This window comes from Schistocerca serialis, chromosome 10 (assembly GCF_023864345.2).
Source record: "Schistocerca serialis cubense isolate TAMUIC-IGC-003099 chromosome 10, iqSchSeri2.2, whole genome shotgun sequence".
Taxonomy (NCBI): domain Eukaryota; kingdom Metazoa; phylum Arthropoda; class Insecta; order Orthoptera; family Acrididae; genus Schistocerca; species Schistocerca serialis.
Genome location: NC_064647.1, coordinates 75497744 through 75515979, shown reverse-complemented (window position 1 = coordinate 75515979; position 18236 = coordinate 75497744). Strand labels below are relative to the sequence as shown.

General features: G+C 47.7%; 1 pseudogene; it reads left to right on the top strand.

Moving 5' to 3' along the window:
- Positions 1 to 16647: 16647 nt before the first annotated feature.
- Positions 16648 to 16765, top strand: LOC126425390 (5S ribosomal RNA; annotated as a pseudogene).
- Positions 16766 to 18236: the final 1471 nt, after the last annotated feature.

The window sequence follows — 18236 nt, the reverse complement described above, 5'->3', positions numbered from 1 at the left end:
GTGAGGCCAGGTGAACATTAGTGTAGTCCACCCTTTGGAGCAGGTCGTGCGTTCGGAGTGAATTGTTGCGTATGTGCAGTCGGACGTTCTGGAGGAGACGTCGATAGCTCGCCGCCGCTGATTGCCGTAGCGAGCGGGTGAACAATACACCTAAGCATCGCAAAATGTCCACCGTCGTAAACGGACTGTGCAGAGCGTCCAGCCCTCGACCGATGTGCATGATCTTGGTTTTATTCATGTTGACCCTGCTTCCCGCAGCTACTCCGTACGTAGTAAGAAGGTTAACCACCTGACTTACTTCGTTCTCCGACTGGACGAGTATCATCAAGTCGTCGGCATATGCACGACACGTGAAGGAGCTCGCACGGAGTCGGACGCCTGTTAGAGTCCGTCTAAGAGTCTGCATCAATGGTTCGAGCGCTATTGTAAACAGTATCATTGACAAGGGACATCCTTGCCTAACTGAGCTGCAAACAGGAATCGATCCTACCTCCCTGCCATTGACTCTCACCGTCGAAGAAGCGCCGCGAAGGAGGCGCATGAGGACGGTAATAAAATGCTGTGGTATCGCCATGCGTCGCATGGTCGAGTCAAGGAAACCATGGTTGATCCTGTCAAAGGCACGATCAAAATCCACCGATACGAACGCCGCTCGCATGCGACAAGCTTCCGTCAGGGAAATTACGTCACGGTATTCGCCGAGGATAGAATGTATGTTGCTCCGAACCCCTAGACAAGCCTGGTCTGGTGGTATTGTCTTGGATATTACAGTCTTGAGCCTTGCCGCCGACATTCGCGCAAAGATCTTATAATCAATATTGAGCATCGTGAGCGGTCTAAATTGATGGGCGCTGACACTCGCTGTCGATTTCGGTATTGGTATAAGTATTCCCGCCATGAACTGCGACGGAACGTCCGTGGCAGGGCTCAATAACTCATTATATATCAATACCAACTGGGACATCATTAAATCCGCAAATGCTCGGTAAAATTCGAGTGTCAACCCATCTGGCCCAGGGGATTTATGCACCGCACCCTTCGCGAGTGCGCCCCGGATGTCATCTTCCGTTAGGGGTTCCAATAGCGCCTCTGCATCCGGACCATCCACCTCCGTTTGCATCTGTCGCAAAATTTCTTCTCCTGTCCGATTGTCCGTCGGCGTCCCAGTGAAAAGGAGGCGGTAATGCTCCAGAAACTCAGCAGCAATGTCCTGTTGCGACGTCAAGGGCCGACCATCGTCATCATGGAGGACTGTGATTAGGGATCGGCGATTACGCGCATGTCCCTTGGACACATGATGCGTGCCAATACGTTCTCCATCGACGTTGTCCAAACACCGAACACGGATCGAAAGTCCCTCCAATCGACGTCTCGTGATCGATAAAATGCAGGCCTGAATGCGATGGACTTCCGCTTGACGCTCGGGCGATGGGGCCCTGGAGGACAGGTCGCGGAGCACCATGTAGTAATAATCACGTGTATCTCGGAGCCATTTCGCTTTTTCCTTGCCATACGTGATGAGAGCTCTTCGTATCGCCGGTTTTGCACACGGCAGCCACCACGAAAGAACCGCACGGTGCAGCGGCAGACGGCGAGTGCAAGTCTGCCATGTTTCTTCGATCCGCTGGCGACATTCGAGATCCACTAATAAGGAGGAATTAAGTTTCCAGGAACTACGACTCCGCCAGATCCTCTGCCGTGGGAGGGTTAACGTGCATAAATATGCAAGGTGATCCGTAAAAGCTGTGGGCCAACGTTCAGCAGGCAACACGTGATCTCTTAATTCGTCAGAAACATAAATCCGATCCAGCCTGCTCGCCGAGTGGCTAGTAAAATACGTGTAGCCCTCTCGCTGCCCATGGATCATTTCCCACGTGTCCATAAGGGCCATGTCCCGGCAGATCGTGTTCAATGCGTGGCAGGAGCTTAAATTAGGAGTTTGATCCTTCGGTGTGAGTACACAGTTAAAATCCCCCCCCCCCTACCAAGATGTGGTCATACCTCCCATGGAATAGGGGGGCAATCTCATCCGAGTAGAATCGTGCACGCGCCTGTCGATTGTCAGATCCGGAGGGTGCATAGATGTTGACGATACGAATGCCGTTCACGATCATAGCCAAACGCCGAGCCGAAGGAAGGTAATCGAGGTCACACATCGGAATCCCTTCCCGGACTAGCATCGCTGTGCCACGTCCTCCATCGGGAGTCGGCGCTGGGTAAGTGTGGTATCCATGCACGTCGGGAAAAGCAGAACTGCAGGTTTCCTGCATCAGCAGAATATCGTCAGTGGCGTAAATCATGTCCTGGAGAAGTTGCATCTTTGCAAGCGAACGTGCGGTGTTGATGTTCACTGTGCCCACCTTATATGCTTGGTTCGTTGTCGTTGTCATGCTCGTGTCATGTCATTGAGAACTCCAAGGGCTTTAGTCCACTATTCGTGCTCAGAGGGGTGCGCGCCAAAGGGCTGCCCTCCTTTGTTGTCGTTCCGTGGTGTGCATCCTGTAAGTGAGTGGTCATCATTTGGAGGTGGCAATTCTTGTAGGTCTTCGACTGGTTCCGCCCAGTCGCAGTGGTCATCCATCCGAGAAACGTCCTCTGATGTATTTCGACGTGGCTGCTGGGACATTGGTATCCCTGACTCCTTCGTCGGCAGCGCTGGGTCAGTCGGTATCAATGAAGAGGGACCATCTGAAAGGCAGGACATCCGGTCACCATCTGGCGGAATCCTGTCAGCGTCCTCTAAAGGCACGTGTTCTGTGTCAGACAGTTCTTCGGCTAGGATACCTTCCGTGTCCCCTAGGCTAGGGGGGGACGTGTCACCCGAACTATGGCGACGCTTTTTGCGACGCTTCGGCGATCGCTGTTTGCGTGCCCTGCCCTCTGCTGCCTCACTGTGTTCGTCGATCGTTCGTTGGGCCGTTGCCGGCGCCATTGTCTCGACCTCGACTTCCACGCCGCTTGCTTCATGTGAGTTTTCGGAAGGCTCCTCCCTCAATTGTCGTGACGTGGGTGTAGGGACATTCTCCGAGTCACCTCCATGCTCCCGTAACTCGGTCTGCTCTTGCATAAACACGTCCTTGTCACGCTCCGAACTTGGCAACACTTCCCGGCGGGCCACCGACACGTACGTCATCGGCAGTTGCGTGGGAACTTCTCGCTGTGACGCTTCTCCATGTGGCAGTTGCACGACGCGGCGTTGTATGCACTCCGAGCGGATATGTCCTTCTCCACCACAGCCAGAACAGGTGCGTGGCTGGCCATCGTAGATCAAGATAGCTCGACATCCGCCAATGTATAAATAAGACGGGATATGTTTAGCAAGGAGGATCCGCACCTGTCGCACGCTGTTAAGCACAGGATATGTACTAAAACTTGCCCAGCGTTCAGGCGTATGACTAAGTATCGTTTCATATGGTCGCAGCGATTCAGTAACCATCGATTCTGGCACCTCAAACGGCAATTCAAAGGTCCGAATGACCCTCACACCCAATCCTGAAGGAGCTACTGTTACATAGCTGATATGGCCATCAGAGTGCCGAAATTTAAATCCTCTTTGAGCAGCGGAGAGAGTTCTTTCACACGCAGCTTCATCGGTCATCTTTACGTACATTGTACTGCTTACAATGGACAGGTGTATTCCAATTATGTCTGCAGCAGGTAAACGAACTTCTTCCCTCAAAAAACGCTCTATTTCGAAAGCTTTGGGTCTGGCAAATTCGTTGTCGAACGTAAATTGGAGAGTAGTCTTTCGAAAATTGTGTGCCATGGCGATCGAGTCAGACAACAACACGCCCGAGTACCGGCGGTGTAAACACTTCCTCGTCCACGCGCGCCCGCGGCCGGGACAGCAGGACGGTGCCGCACCACTGCCTAAAGCAGACTGTGAGCCACCGAGAGCACGGAGAATAGTGCGCCTGCAGGGACTTATCCCTTGCACGCTCCCCGTGAGACCCACATTCCCAACATGTCCACACCACTATATTCGTTGTGCGCCTAATAGATGTTTGCCCATCATACTCATTACTCGTAGCTGTTGGATCTACCAAGTCCCATAAGAGTTTGGGCATAGCGTGTGAGTTCACACAAGTAGGTCAATGGCCGGGAAGCCATATTTTAACTATATATGAAGGTAGTATCTGTTGCCAGAGAGAAGAAATAAAAACTTTGAGGTTCGCCGATGGCATTGTAATTCTGTCAGAGACAGTAAATGACTTGGAAGAGCAGTTGAACGGAATGGACAGTGTCTTGAAGGGAGGCTATAAGATGAACACCAACAAAAGCAAAACAAGGATAATGGAATGTAGTCGAATTAAGTCGGGTGATGCTCAGGGTATTAGATTAGGAAATGAGACACTTAAAGTAGTAAAGGAGTTTTGCTATTTGGGGAGCAGAATAACTGATGATGGTCGAAGTAGAGAGGATATAAAATGTAGACTGGCAATGGCAAGGAAAGCGTTTCTGAAGAACAGAAATTTCTTAACATCGAGTACAGATTTAAGTGTGAGGAAGTCGTGTCTGAAAGTATTTGTATGGAGTGTAGGCATGTATGGAAGTGAAACATGGACGATAAATAGTTTGGACAAGAAGAGAATAGAAGCTTTCGAAATGTGGTGCTACAGAATAATGCTGAAGATTAAATGGGTAGATCACATAACTAATGAGAAAGTAGTGAATAGGATTGGGGAGAAGAGATTTTTGTGGCACAACTTGACTAGAAGAAGGGATCGGTTGGTAGGACATGTTCTGAGGCATCAAGGGATCACCAGTTTAGTATTGGAGGGCAGCGTGGAGGGTAAAAATCGTAGAGGGAGACCAACAGATGAATACACTTAGCAGATTCAGAAGGATGTAGGCTGCAGTAGGTACTGGGAGATGAAGAAGCTTGCACAGGATAGAGTAGCATGGAGAGCTGCATCAAACCAGTCTCAGGACTGAAGACCACAACAACAACAACATCTGTTCCCGTAAGAACAGGTACCGTCGATGACCGTGCAGATTTCGCTAGAATGAAATGATAATTAAATGGACAGCCTAGCTGCAAACAGGCGTTGATATACTTCATTGGGGACATGTTGAAAATGTGTGCCCTTACCGGGACTCGCACCCGGGATCTCCTACTGACATGGCAGACGCTCTATCCATCTGAGCCAATGAGGGCACAGAGCATAGTGCGCCTACAGGGACTTATCCCCGGTCGACAACTGTAAAAATTGTTAGTTCGCCTAAACAGGTCATTCCAAATGATTTAAATATGCTTAATCTCGTGTTAGTAAATTGTCAAAGTGTCTGTAGCAAGATCCCCGAGTTAATCTCCGAAATAAACAACAGCAATGCCAATATTATATTAGGTACCGAAAGCTGGTTGAAACGAGACATAAAAAGCAGTGAAATTTTGAACTCTGATTGAGAAAGTTTAGGAAGGATAGGACTGATGCTATGGGAGGTGGTGTGTTCGTTGCAGTTAAAAGCTGGCTGTGAAATAGTTTGGATAAAGCTATCAATCAGACATGGACTGACCGTTGTATTAAAATGTTTTTATAGACCACCAGCATCCGCAACAGACGTCGCAGAACGTTTCAGGAAAAGTCTTGAGTACATAGGAAGTAAATACCCAACTTATCCATTAGTTATAGGTGGAGACTTTAACCTAGCATCCATTGACTGGCTCAAATGGCTCTGAGCACTATGGGACTTAACTTCTGAGGTCATCAGTCCCCTAGAACTTAGAACTACTTAAACCTAACTAACCTAAGGACATCACACACATCCATGCCCGAGGCAGGATTCGAACCTGCGACCGTAGCGGTCACGCGGTTCCAGACTGAAGCGCCTAGAACCGCTCGGTCACACAGGCCGGCATCCATTGACTGGGAAAATTACACGTTTATCACAGGGGGCAGAAACAAAGATTCGTGTGACGTTATCCTAGGACAGCGTAGAGTTTTCTTGTTTGGGAAAGCAAATAAAAGTGTCATTAACGAATATCTTCATAGTCAACTCCAAGCATTCACCGCGGGACACAAAGATATTGAGCATCTTTGGTCTGAATTTAAAGGTATTGTCCACCATGTGCTAGAGAAGTATGTGAAAGCAAAACTATAGGGGAGGGAAAGGATCCACCTTGGTACAACAAACATATTATGAAGTTGTTGAGAAAGCAGAGAATTTTGCACAGTCGTTTTAAACGTGGCCACTGCCCCGCTGACAAACAGAAATTATGCGAAATGAAAGCAGTTGTCAGAAGGATAATGAGAGACTCTTTTAACGAATTTGAAAGCAATATTTTATCTGCAGTTTCGTACGTAAAAACTATGAACGCTACAAATAATTCAATACCTTCTCTTGCTGACAGTACGGGTAATGTATCTGATGTTGATAAACAGAAGGCCGAAATTCTAAACCTAGCTTTCAAAAACTCGTTTAGGGTAGAGGACTGCAGCACCATTCCCCCTTTCAATTATCGAACAAACCCAAGGATGGCTGACATAGTGGTTAGTGTATCTGGGATTGTAAAACAGTTAACTTCCTTAGACGTCAGGAAAGCATCTGGCCCAGACGGTATCCCCGTAGGATTATATGTTGACTATGCTACAAATATAGCACCATTCTTTTCCATCATCTGTCAGAGATCATTGGAACAGCGGAAAGTTCCACGGGACTGGAGGAAGGCCCAGGTCATAGCACTCTATAAAAAGGGTGGAAAATCGGATGCACATAATTAATGGCGAATTTCACTGACGTCGATTTGTTGTAGAATCATGGAACATATTTTCTGTTCAGACATAATGACCTTTCTATACTCTGAGAAGCTCATCTGCAGAAACCAGCACTGTTTTAGGAAACAGCGGTCATGAGAGACACAGCTGGCCCTCTTTGTGCATGATATACAACAGGCTCTAGATACCGGCTACGAGACTGATGCCATATTCCTCGACTTTGGAAAGGCGTTCGACTCAGTTCCGCACTGTCGCTTGCTCCAAAAAGTGCGCGCTTACGGCCTATCCGATGACACATGCGGTTGGACAGAAAGTTTTCTAACAGACAGGGAGCAGTATGTCGTCCTGAACGGGGGAACTTCAACAGGAACAAGCGTAACTTCAGGTGTGCCCCAGGGCAGCGTAATACACTCCTGGAAATTGAAATAAGAACACCGTGAATTCATTGTCCCAGGAAGGGGAAACTTTATTGACACATTCCTGGGGTCAGATACATCACATGATCACACTGACAGAACCACAGGCACATAGACACAGGCAACAGAGCATGCACAATGTCGGCACTAGTACAGTGTATATCCACCTTTCGCAGCAATGCAGGCTGCTATTCTCCCATGGAGACGATCGTAGAGATGCTGGATGTAGTCCTGTGGAACGGCTTGCCATGCCATTTCCACCTGGCGCCTCAGTTGGACCAGCGTTCGTGCTGGACGTGCAGACCGCGTGAGACGACGCTTCATCTAGTCCCAAACATGCTCAATGGGGAACAGATCCGGAGATCTTGCTGGCCAGGGTAGTTGACTTACACCTTCTAGAGCACGTTGGGTGGCACAGGATACATGCGGACGTGCATTGTCCTGTTGGAATAGCAAGTTCCCTTGCCGGTCTAGGAATGGTAGAACGATGGGTTCGATGACGGTTTGGATGTACCGTGCACTATTCAGTGTCCCCTCGACGATCACCAGTGGTGTACGGCCAGTGTAGGAAATCGCTCCCCACACCATGATGCCGGGTGTTGGCCCTGTGTGCCTCGGTCGTATGCAGTCCTGATTGTGGCGCTCACCTGCACGGCGCCAAACACGCATACGACCATCATTGGCACCAAGGCAGAAGCGACTCTCATCGCTGAAGACGACACGTCTCCATTCGTCCCTCCATTCACGCCTGTCGCGACACCACTGGAGGCGGGCTGCACGATGTTGGGGCGTGAGCGGAAGACGGCCTAACGGTGTGCGGGACCGTAGCCCAGCTTCATGGAGACGGTTGCGAATGGTCCTCGCCGATACCTCAGAAGAAACAGTGTCCCTAATTTGCTGGGAAGTGGCGGTGCGGTCCCCTACAGTACTGCGTAGGATCCTACGGTCTTGGCGTGCATCCGTGCGTCGCTGCGGTCCGGTCCCAGGTCGACGGGCACGTGCACCTTCCGCCGACCACTGGCGACAACATCGATGTACTGTGGAGACCTCACCCCCCATGTGTTGAGCAATTCGGCGGTGCGTCCACCCGGCCTCCCGCATGCCCACTATACGCCCTCGCTCAAAGTCCGTCAACTGCACATACGGTTCACGTCCACGCTGTCGCGGCATGCTACCAGTGTTAAAGACTGCGATGGAGCTCCGTATGCCACGGCAAACTGGCTGACACTGACGGCGGCGGTGCACAAATGCTGCGCAGCTAGCGCCATTCGACGGCCAACACCGCGGTTCCTTGTGTGTCCGCTGTGCCGTGCGTGTGATCATTGCTTGTACAGCCCTCTCGCAGTGTCCGGAGCAAGTATGGTGGGTCTGACACACCGGTGTCAATGTGTTCTTTTTTCCATTTCCAGGAGTGTAGTTTCGCTGCTTTTTACGATTTACATAAACAAGTTGGTTGGTGGTACTGACAGCGGCATTACACTGTTTGCCGATGATGCTGTAGTCTACAGGAAAGTAGTATCACACGAAAGTTGTGAATAAATCAATGAGAATTTGCAGAAAATAAATGCGTGGTGTAATGACTGGCAGTTATCTCTCAATATTAATAAGTGTAGCCTACTGCGTATAACAAAGCGACAATTCCCGTTAATGTATGAGTGCAAAATAAATGATCAGTCTTTGGAAGCGGTAACATCAGTCAATGGGTGTGACTATTCGAAATGATCTCAAATGGAATGATCAGATTACACAAGTAACCAGTAAGGCGAACCCTAGATTGCGGTTTATTGGTAGAATCCTGAAGCGATGCATTCCTTCAACAAAGGAAATTGCTTACAATACGTTAGTTCGGCCAGTCTTATTGTTCGTCTGTATGGGACCGTTACGAGTTGGGTCTGTTTCAAGAGATTGAGAAGGTCCAAAGAAAAGTGGCAAGATTCGTGACTGGTACATTTAGCCATCGCGAGAGCGTTACAAATCTCATAGAAAGTTTGAAGTGGAACACACTTGCAGATAGACGACGCGCTAAACAGATGGGGCTGCTCACAAAATTTCGAAATCCAATCGTCACCGAGAATGTAGAGCATATATTATTACCACCGACTTCCATATCGCGTAATGATCATCACTGAAAGATAAGGGAAATAAGAGCTCGTACCGAGGCGTTCAGACAGTCGTTTTTCCCTCGCGCGATCCGCGAGTGGGACAGAGGGGGCAAATATGACTTGGGCGTGAATTGTGCCTTCCGCCACACACCGCTTGGTGGCTAGCGGAATATATATGTAGATGTAAGGCGATTTTCTTACAGTCGTGGCAAGTCATACATTGGTCAGCTGGTTTTTGTTCGGTCCGAAGAAAACAAACTGGTTTTCTTTTCACGCCATCTGGCGCTGACTGTTCCACACCGTTCTTGGGTGCCTTGTGTGTTCTCAACTCTCGCCATGTGTGGCTACTTCCAGTACTGTCAAGCACTATCATTTTTGTGGCCCGGGTGCTATGTTATTGGGAGGCATAATGTTGCAAAGGCGTACTGACGCCCACATCTTCGAACACGGTACACTCACCGGTCAATGTTACTGTGAGTCTGCACTTGTTCCCCACGTGCATGTTTCCAGTGGTGCATTTTTATGGCTGGCAGTGCGTGACAGCATCGAACGTCGCAGGTTAAGGAGCTCTTGGAACGACGCGATGTTCGGTGTATGGACCGGCCTTCCCGTTTCGCCGACAAATCCTATTGAACACGTGCGGGATGTGTTGGAGAGACGTGTTGCACTGCGTCCGTATGCGCCGACGACATCCAGCATTTGTCAGCCGCGCTGGTGGGGGGAATGGGACGGCCTAGCACGAGGGCTCTTTACCAGCGTTATGGTCAGCATTGGAACACGTTACAGAACACGCATTGTCGTTTGTGGTAATCACGCACCCCACTGAGGGAGAAAACCACCTAACGGAGGTTCGAAAAATACGATTTTTTTAATTGCATAAATCGTTAACTATCCAAGAATACGCTGTCAAAATTTCAAAGCGAAATTCGCCTTCGTTTAGATTTTATGAGCATAGAACCGAGTGCACATCGGCACAATTATGGCGACATACTATCTCATGATTTCCACGGATGAAAATCCACGACACGAGTATTGCCCAGAGGGAGAAGACAGCAGGCGCGAGTGGCAGAAACGAACAGCCCTTGCAATGGAACATGAACCGCACGCTACTCCATTGCACCCCGACATACAGAAGGAAATTCTTCTCATATTTGAAGATTTATCACGGGGTGAATTACTGGAGAGGTGTTTAGGTGGCCACACACAAAATGCGAATGAAAGTTTTAATTCCGCTATCTGGCGATTAGCTCCTAAGCACTTGCACTTCGGATTAAAAGTGCTGAATTGGCATCGTATTTAGCAGCTGGCTTATTCAGTGAAGGAAATTCGTCCCTTCTGATAGTCGTAAAGAAGGTAGGAATTGTGGTAGGCACGCAAAGCTTCAATTATGCCGAACAAATGGATAACCAGTGCGTGAGCTGGCAGAATCGACGTAGTTCATTGAAATCGAAGGGAGGTCGGAGAGCTCGGAAAGCTCTGCTGCAAGCACAAAACGAAGCCTATGACAAAGAACAAGGCTTACTTTATGGTGCTGGAATAGCAGATTAACCGGTAAGCATTTTACGTTATTGTTAACTTCCTTTCATTTCTGGTTTCCGAGTATTCATTCTTTAAACACGTTTATCTCGAAATGACTTTTTTCACATTTGCGTGCAGTCTAACTCAGAAAGTATAGAACCGATCATTATCGAAAGTGATACTATGATACTTTATAAAATTACGAATTATATGAACCAACTTGTGAGATATCATGATTTTAAAGGTATTATTGTTTACATAATTGGCAACGGCCTTGCCGCAGTGAATACACCGGTTCCCATGAGATCACCGAAGTTAAGCGCTGTCCGGCGTGGCCGGTACTTGGATGGGTGACCATCCAGCCGCCATGCGCTGTTGCCATTTTTCGGGGTGCACTCAGCCTCGTGATGCCAATTGAGGTGTTACTCGACCGAATAGTAGCGGCACCGGTCAAAGAAAACCACCATAACGACCGGAAGAGCGGTGTGCTGACCCCATGCCCCTCCTATGCGCATCCTCAACTGAGGATGACGCGGCGGTCGGATGGTCCCGATGGGCCACTTGTGGCCTGAAGACGGAGTACTTTATTGTTTACATAATTAGAGAAAAATCGTCAAAATCGAAGTAAACTGTTCCAACGCCAGCAATTTTTTTAGTTTTATTATTTCCACCTGCATTGAGGTTCATACACTTAGAAAATAAGTTATTAATGTAAAATCAAAACCTTTTTTTACCTCAGATGAAAATGGGAATGGCTACACTGCACGCAATTGGAGAACTGTACTCACGAACTTCAGCCGACATCACAGCGTAACTTTGTTATTTTTGGCTGAAAGTATTCAAAAAATTCACAAAAACTGTTCGAAATATAGATGAAATGATGTCAAAATTTAATTAAGTTCTAATTAATTCTTCCCACCCAAAAAAATCGCAAAAAATCAGACAGCCTCCTAATGTGGTTTCCCCCCTTAAGAGCGGTGTACCACCTCTTGTAATGTCCAGCGGGCCATCATGAGTCGCGGTGACTTCAGTTCAATCATATCTTTGCATAAAAGTTCCCTTTCTGCTCGTCTCATTACGTATTTCTTTCGGTTACCTTCTGTGTTATACGTCAGCAGTTCTTTCTATGTACGGTCCAAGTTTCATCGAGCTACGTTATTAGACAAAGGCACATCTTGCGAAATCTACTTCCGTCCGTGAGTCTCGCATGCCGGTGTATATTAAACAATGAGAGACTTGTGAAACACGACTGACCTACGTTGTATACGAACCTCGCCTTCAGCAAATACGGAACATCTGCTTTGTCAGACTCCGTGGGAGGTATGGTAATAACTCTGCAGGTTATCACGCACGGGGGAAGGAAGAACGCTTTGCGTTCTTCCCAGTGGAAATTTGCGTCCCGATCTCACCCCCGCCCTACTTCCTCTCCACTCTTTACACGTCAGAGACGGCTGATCAATCAGCTGCGTCTGTTGTCCATAGAGGAGAGATGTGGGAAAGCGCGATGCAACTCGCCGCACTGCTGAGACGGTAAACAGGAGCCTCTTCGACTCCTCTAGCAATTCCATTACCACAGAAGCGCCTCCGTTGTGTGAGAAACACCTGCTGTCTGTGTACGCTGATTGCTACGTCTGAAGGGAGAGGCTGCTGATGTGCTGCTACCGTCTATTGTGTCCTCTAAAAAGTGGAATACAAGAACACACATCCCGTTCCGCGCAGCGTCGAAAGCGTCGTACTCAGTCCTGCTTCCAAGCGCGAATCAAGGAATAATTTGTTACACTGAGTAATCAAGGCTAAAAAGTCCAAAACACAGAACCTTTTCAATTAAAAAAATATAAGTACACAATATCACATTTATTGAAATGACAGGTTCTGACATATCTTCAGATTATGAACAGTGTAAAGATACGATAGTTCTTGTTAATTAGGGAAGTTAGCCTTTACCTACACTATAGCGTGGTGTTTACCCGTTTCGCTGGAGCTGGCGGCGTGATGAAGAGCTACGTGCAGTAACTGGTGCTAGGAGCTGTTATACCGCGGGTTAAATACGAACTCCTTACGAGCTACAAAACGTGCAACACGTTCAGCTGGTATCCACCCTTAAGGAGTCCATACACAACCAGACTGGCGTAAAGTGTTGAAGAGAACTGACCGAATGCGAAACAACCTGTCGTTGAACTTATAGTGAAACTGGCTATCCTTTAAGGCGTAGCTGCAGACTGTTTTGTAGGGACGGAAAGTACAAACATCCAGAGCCTGAATGTGTCCAGTGGTTCCAGACACCGGGAGATTATAATGCTGAAAGACGGCTAGAATACTACGTGCCTTGGAAATGGTATGTTATAGTGTTGTTTGTCCTGAAATCCATTTCTTTAGTTTGCAGTTATAAAGTGTTCACGTATATACAAGGTCGTAAAAGGCCAATGATACTTACGTCATTCGACGGCCCACATACACTACTGACCCTTAAAATTGCTACACAAAGAAGAAATGTAGATGATAAACAGATATTCAATGGACAAACATATTATACTAGAACTGACATGTGATTACATTTTCACGCAATTTGGGTGCATAGATCCCGAGAAATCAGTACCCAGAACAACCACCTCTGGCCGTAATAACGGCCACGATACGCCTGGGCATTGAGAAAAACAGAGCTCGGATGGCGTGTACAGGTACAGCTGCCCATGCAGCTTCAACACGAACCACAGTTCATCAAGAGTAGTGACTGGCGTATTGCGACGAGCCAGTTATTCGGTCACCATTGACCAGACGTTTTCAGCTGGTGAGAGATCTGGACAATGTGCTGGCCAGGGCAGCAGTCGAACATTTTCTGTATCCAGAAAGGCACGTACAGGACCAGCAACATGCGGTCGTGCATTATCCTGCTGAAATGTAGGGTTTCGCAGGGATCGAATGAAGGATAGAGCCACGGGTCGTAACACATCTGAAATGTAACGTCAACTGTTCAAAGTGCTGTCAATGCGAACAAGAGGTAACCGAGACGTATAACCAATGGCACCCCATACCATCACGCCGGGTGATACGCCAGTATGGCGATGACGAATACACGCTTCCGATGTGCGTTCACCGCGATGTCGCCAAACACGGATGCGACCATCATGATGCTGTAAACAGAACCTGAATTTGTCCGAAAAAATGACGATTTTGCCATTCGTGCACCCAGGTTCGTCGTTGAGTACACCAACGCAGGGGCTCCTGTCTGTGATGCAGCGTCGAGGGTAACCGCATCCATGGTCTCCGAGCTGATAGTCCATGCTGCTGCAAACGTCGTCGAACTGTTCGTGCAGATGGTTGTTGTGTTGCAAACGTCCCCATCTGTTGACTAAGGGATCTAGACGTGGCTGCACGACCCGTTACAGCCATGCGGATAAGATGCCTGTCATATCGACTGCTAGTGATACGAGGCCGTAGAGATCCAGCACTGCGTTTCGTATTACCCTCCTGAAACTACCGATTCCATATTCTGCTAACAGTCATTGGATCTCGACCAACGCGAGCAGTAATGTCGCGATACGATAAACCGCAATTGCGATAGGTTACAATCTGATCTTTATCAATATCGGAAACGTGATGGTACGCATTTCTCCTCCTTACGCGAGGCATCACAACAACGTTTCACCAGGCAACGCCGGTCAATAGCTGTTTGTGTATGAGAAATAGGTCGGAAACTTTCCTCACGTCAGCACGTTGTAGGTGTCGCCACTGGTGCCAACCTTGTGTGAATGCTCTGAAAAGCTAATCATTTGCATAACACAGCATATTCTTCCTGTCGGTTAAATTTAGCGTCTGTAGCACGTCATCTTCGTTGTGTAGCTATTTTAATGGCCAGTAGTGTATTTTGTAGCATGCAACCACAGTATTGGATGCTAATAGCCGTAAGGGGTGGGACTGGCGATAATCTCTTTTTCGTGATACGTTAAGGATGCTCTGGGTTCACGTCAGCCGATTGTCTTATAGTCGCGGCAAGTCATACATTCGTCACACCATCAATACCGTGGAGGATCGGTACATTTAACATAAGCGTCGCACGCGCTTGCAACGGGCGAATACATCTGTTATTGCAGAACATTAGCTTGTTAGCGGCCGTGCTATGGAATACAAGACAGAGATTCTGCCGTGCACTTCCAGCTATTGGCATAGTCTTACTAAGGAAAGAACTTGCTACATTTCTAGCAGCAACGTACCACACGTCGGAGCGTTGCAAATGACAGGAAAAAAGGGCAGGTAACTTCCCTTTTTAAGAAGGGACGTCGAACAAACGCACATAACAATATGCCTATATCACTGACGCCGGTCTGTTGTAGTATTTTGGAACATGTTTTATGATGGCTTATTATGAGTTAAAATCTCCTCTGTAACATCGAACATGAATTTCACAAAACCATCGTTTCAATAACAGTTAGCTCTGTTCGTGTACCCGACCCAGAAAGCAGGAGCCCAAGGAGATGTCTTCCTTGACTTGCAAAAGGCGTTCGACATAGTTACGCACTGTCACAGCGCGGACGTGCGGGGAGAAGGTACCATGCGACTCTAGTGCCGTAGCTAGTTATGTTAGGTTTCTAATTGAGAGTCCATGGCGTAAGGAGCCCGATCGAGGAGATTCTCGACTCGGTTTGAATACGGGGAGTTTAGTGGCCAGATGAGTAGGTGAACTTGAGAGGTGGCATGAGACCCCTCTCATATTTCTGTCTTACTCTGAGGTAATTCAATTTTCCTCTCTAATTGCATGCGGTGAAAAGTTGCTATTCCTTCACTCGCGGACTTCCCACGAAGTGTCTCTGGTCATCCGGGTGGTCTGGTGACAGGCGGGTTCTGCTGATCTTGAAAGGGTTAAGCCGACGGGTGTGAGGGAGTCGAGTGGATACTTTCCAGACGCCGACATTGTCATAGAGCGGGGGCGACACGCCCACAACGGCCTGACGGAGCGGCTGGGCTAGAGATTCCGTTACTTCGCAGAAACTTGTGAAAACACTTTCTGGCGGGCTACCAGCGAGGCGTGGGAATGACTTGTGTTCCCAGGAAGTCTTGGCGGGAAAATTACCACGTTTTCTGCAAAATCATAACTGTGATTGGCTTGCTCACGGGATAGCTCCGTGACGTAGCAAAATCGGTGCAGAAATTTGCGCCAACTATCTCCATTGGTGGACTAGTTGTGCGTCGGCAATAGAGTGGAATTTTCCGCCGGTTTTCGAATTGCTGATTGGTACCTTTAACCACAGCCACTGTCGTGGGGGCGGGAATGTTCTGTGTTCGGCTTGTACGGATGCTCTTGAGAGAGTCGGCTCTCCCCTTTCGGTCAGAGTAGGTTACACGACTGAGCTCTCGCTGCTCTGGACACCCTGCCTTCCGTTGGCTGTCTAATATACTTTTATTTAATTGTAATTGTTTGACGAAGTTGCTGAATTTTCGACTTCAATGTAACTTTCCGAGTACAGTTGGCAACTGAGCTTTCTGCGTACAAGCGGCCTATGTTGTCTGTCTTGAGCAGTTTTGGCTAATGTTGACTGTATCGGAGTTACTGTGTGACTTTGCTTGTTAAAATCAATCACTGTACTGTCAGTGATTGTGTGGCGGGCGTTCTTCGTCTCCCTCAGAGGCGCATTTATATTACTTGGAAGTCTTTAGTCCGGAACAACCAGACCATGATAATTTGTTTCGGGCTATACTCGCGACACTATAATCACCACGACGGGACGTCGAAGCAACCAGCCATCGCCTCCGGTACTCCAGATCGTGTTCTTGCAGTTAAGAAGACAGCTTGGTAATGTATGTCCGCAGCACCGGTAGATTAGAGAATATTGCTAGGTGATAATGAGAGCTCAGCAGAGCGCGCCTGTTCGTGTTTTCTAACTTTGTTCTGTCTTGGGTGGCAACGGCCTTGCTGCAATGGATACACCGGTTCCCGTCAGATCACCGAAGTTAAGCGCTGTCGGGCGTGGCCGGCACTTGGATGGGTGACCATCTCGGCCGCCATGCGCTGTTGCCATTTTTCGGGTGCACTCAGCCTCGTGATGCCAATTGAGGAGCTACTCGACCGAATAGTAGCGGCTCCGGTCAAAGAAAACCATCATAACGAACGGGAGAGCCGTGTGCTGACCCCATGCCCCTCCTATCCGCATCCTCAACTGAGGATGATACGGCGGTCGGATGGTCCCGGTGGGCCACATGTGGCCTGATGATGGAGTACTCTGTCTTGGGTGTTCATTGTCTGAGTTCTCACTACTGTAGCAGCAAGTAATGTTGGGTTGGTAGGGTGTTTCTTTTAAGAATTGAGTTGCAAGGAATTGGCTCCACATACCACTTCGTCATAAATGTCACAATCTAGTTTATGGACAAATTCACCTTCACAGCATTTGAGTATCCAATTCGACCCAATTTGATGTATTGTAAATGTTTCGTATGTTTTGCTTATTCAAAATGGTTCAAATGGCTCTGAGCACTATGGGACTTAACATCTATGGTCATCAGTCCCCTATCAGACGAGTTATCAGACTGTTCAGTGTAGGATTTCTTAACGTGAGGTATTAGCCTGTTCAGTTATTATTTTTGTGACAAGGTATTAGAGGTTTCACATTCTTATTTTCGAGTCATGGCATATCATTTAGTTCATGTTTATGTCAGACTATAAAAAACACAGTGTGGATACAAGATTCTGTAACAATGATAATCAGGCACCAACATTCCATACGAAAAGTGACAAGCAAGGCATACTGAAGCTATATTGCAAAATCATAAGAAAAATTCTGGGCCCAAAGCTGACAGAAGAGGGATACACATTATGCGATACGAAAACCACAGAGAAAACGTCAAACCTAGCAACAGATGTCATAAAAAGAAGGTTAAATTTCTGTGGGCACATCAGTAGGCTATCGCCAACAAGAGTCACCAACAGAATTGACCTAGAAAAAGCACAAATCGATCCAATACAAGACAGAAACATACACAGAGACAAGTGGAAATTTGGGTCAGAGAATGAAGTCCCAAAGAAACCAGGGACAAAGTGTACCGAGGAAAAGATTCCAAGGAGAAAACATGCGAGAATCATGGAAGATTTGAAAGAATGCGTTAATGAGGCAGAATGGTTTGCGTGATCCTACAGTCTCGACGCAAATTATGTGTGTGTATCGACGGGTGCAGGTTCTTATTTTCGACACGTGGCGTATCATTTAGTACATATATACAGGATGATTATAATTAAAGTTTCAAACCGCTGTAGTAATAACACCACTGGTCAGAATGAAGTCAAATTGCAACAGGAAATATTATCGGAGAAGGGGCAAAACATACGGGAGATGAAAAATAGTCACAAAATGTAGCAATAGAAGGCGGTCGACTACAAATGACAAATGAATCATACAACAGTGCCTAAGATGTACGTTTGACGTTAAACAAAATGTACTACTCAGTGTGCATGGATGTAAAGGTGTCATACAGTTAGTTACGTCAGCCCATCCACT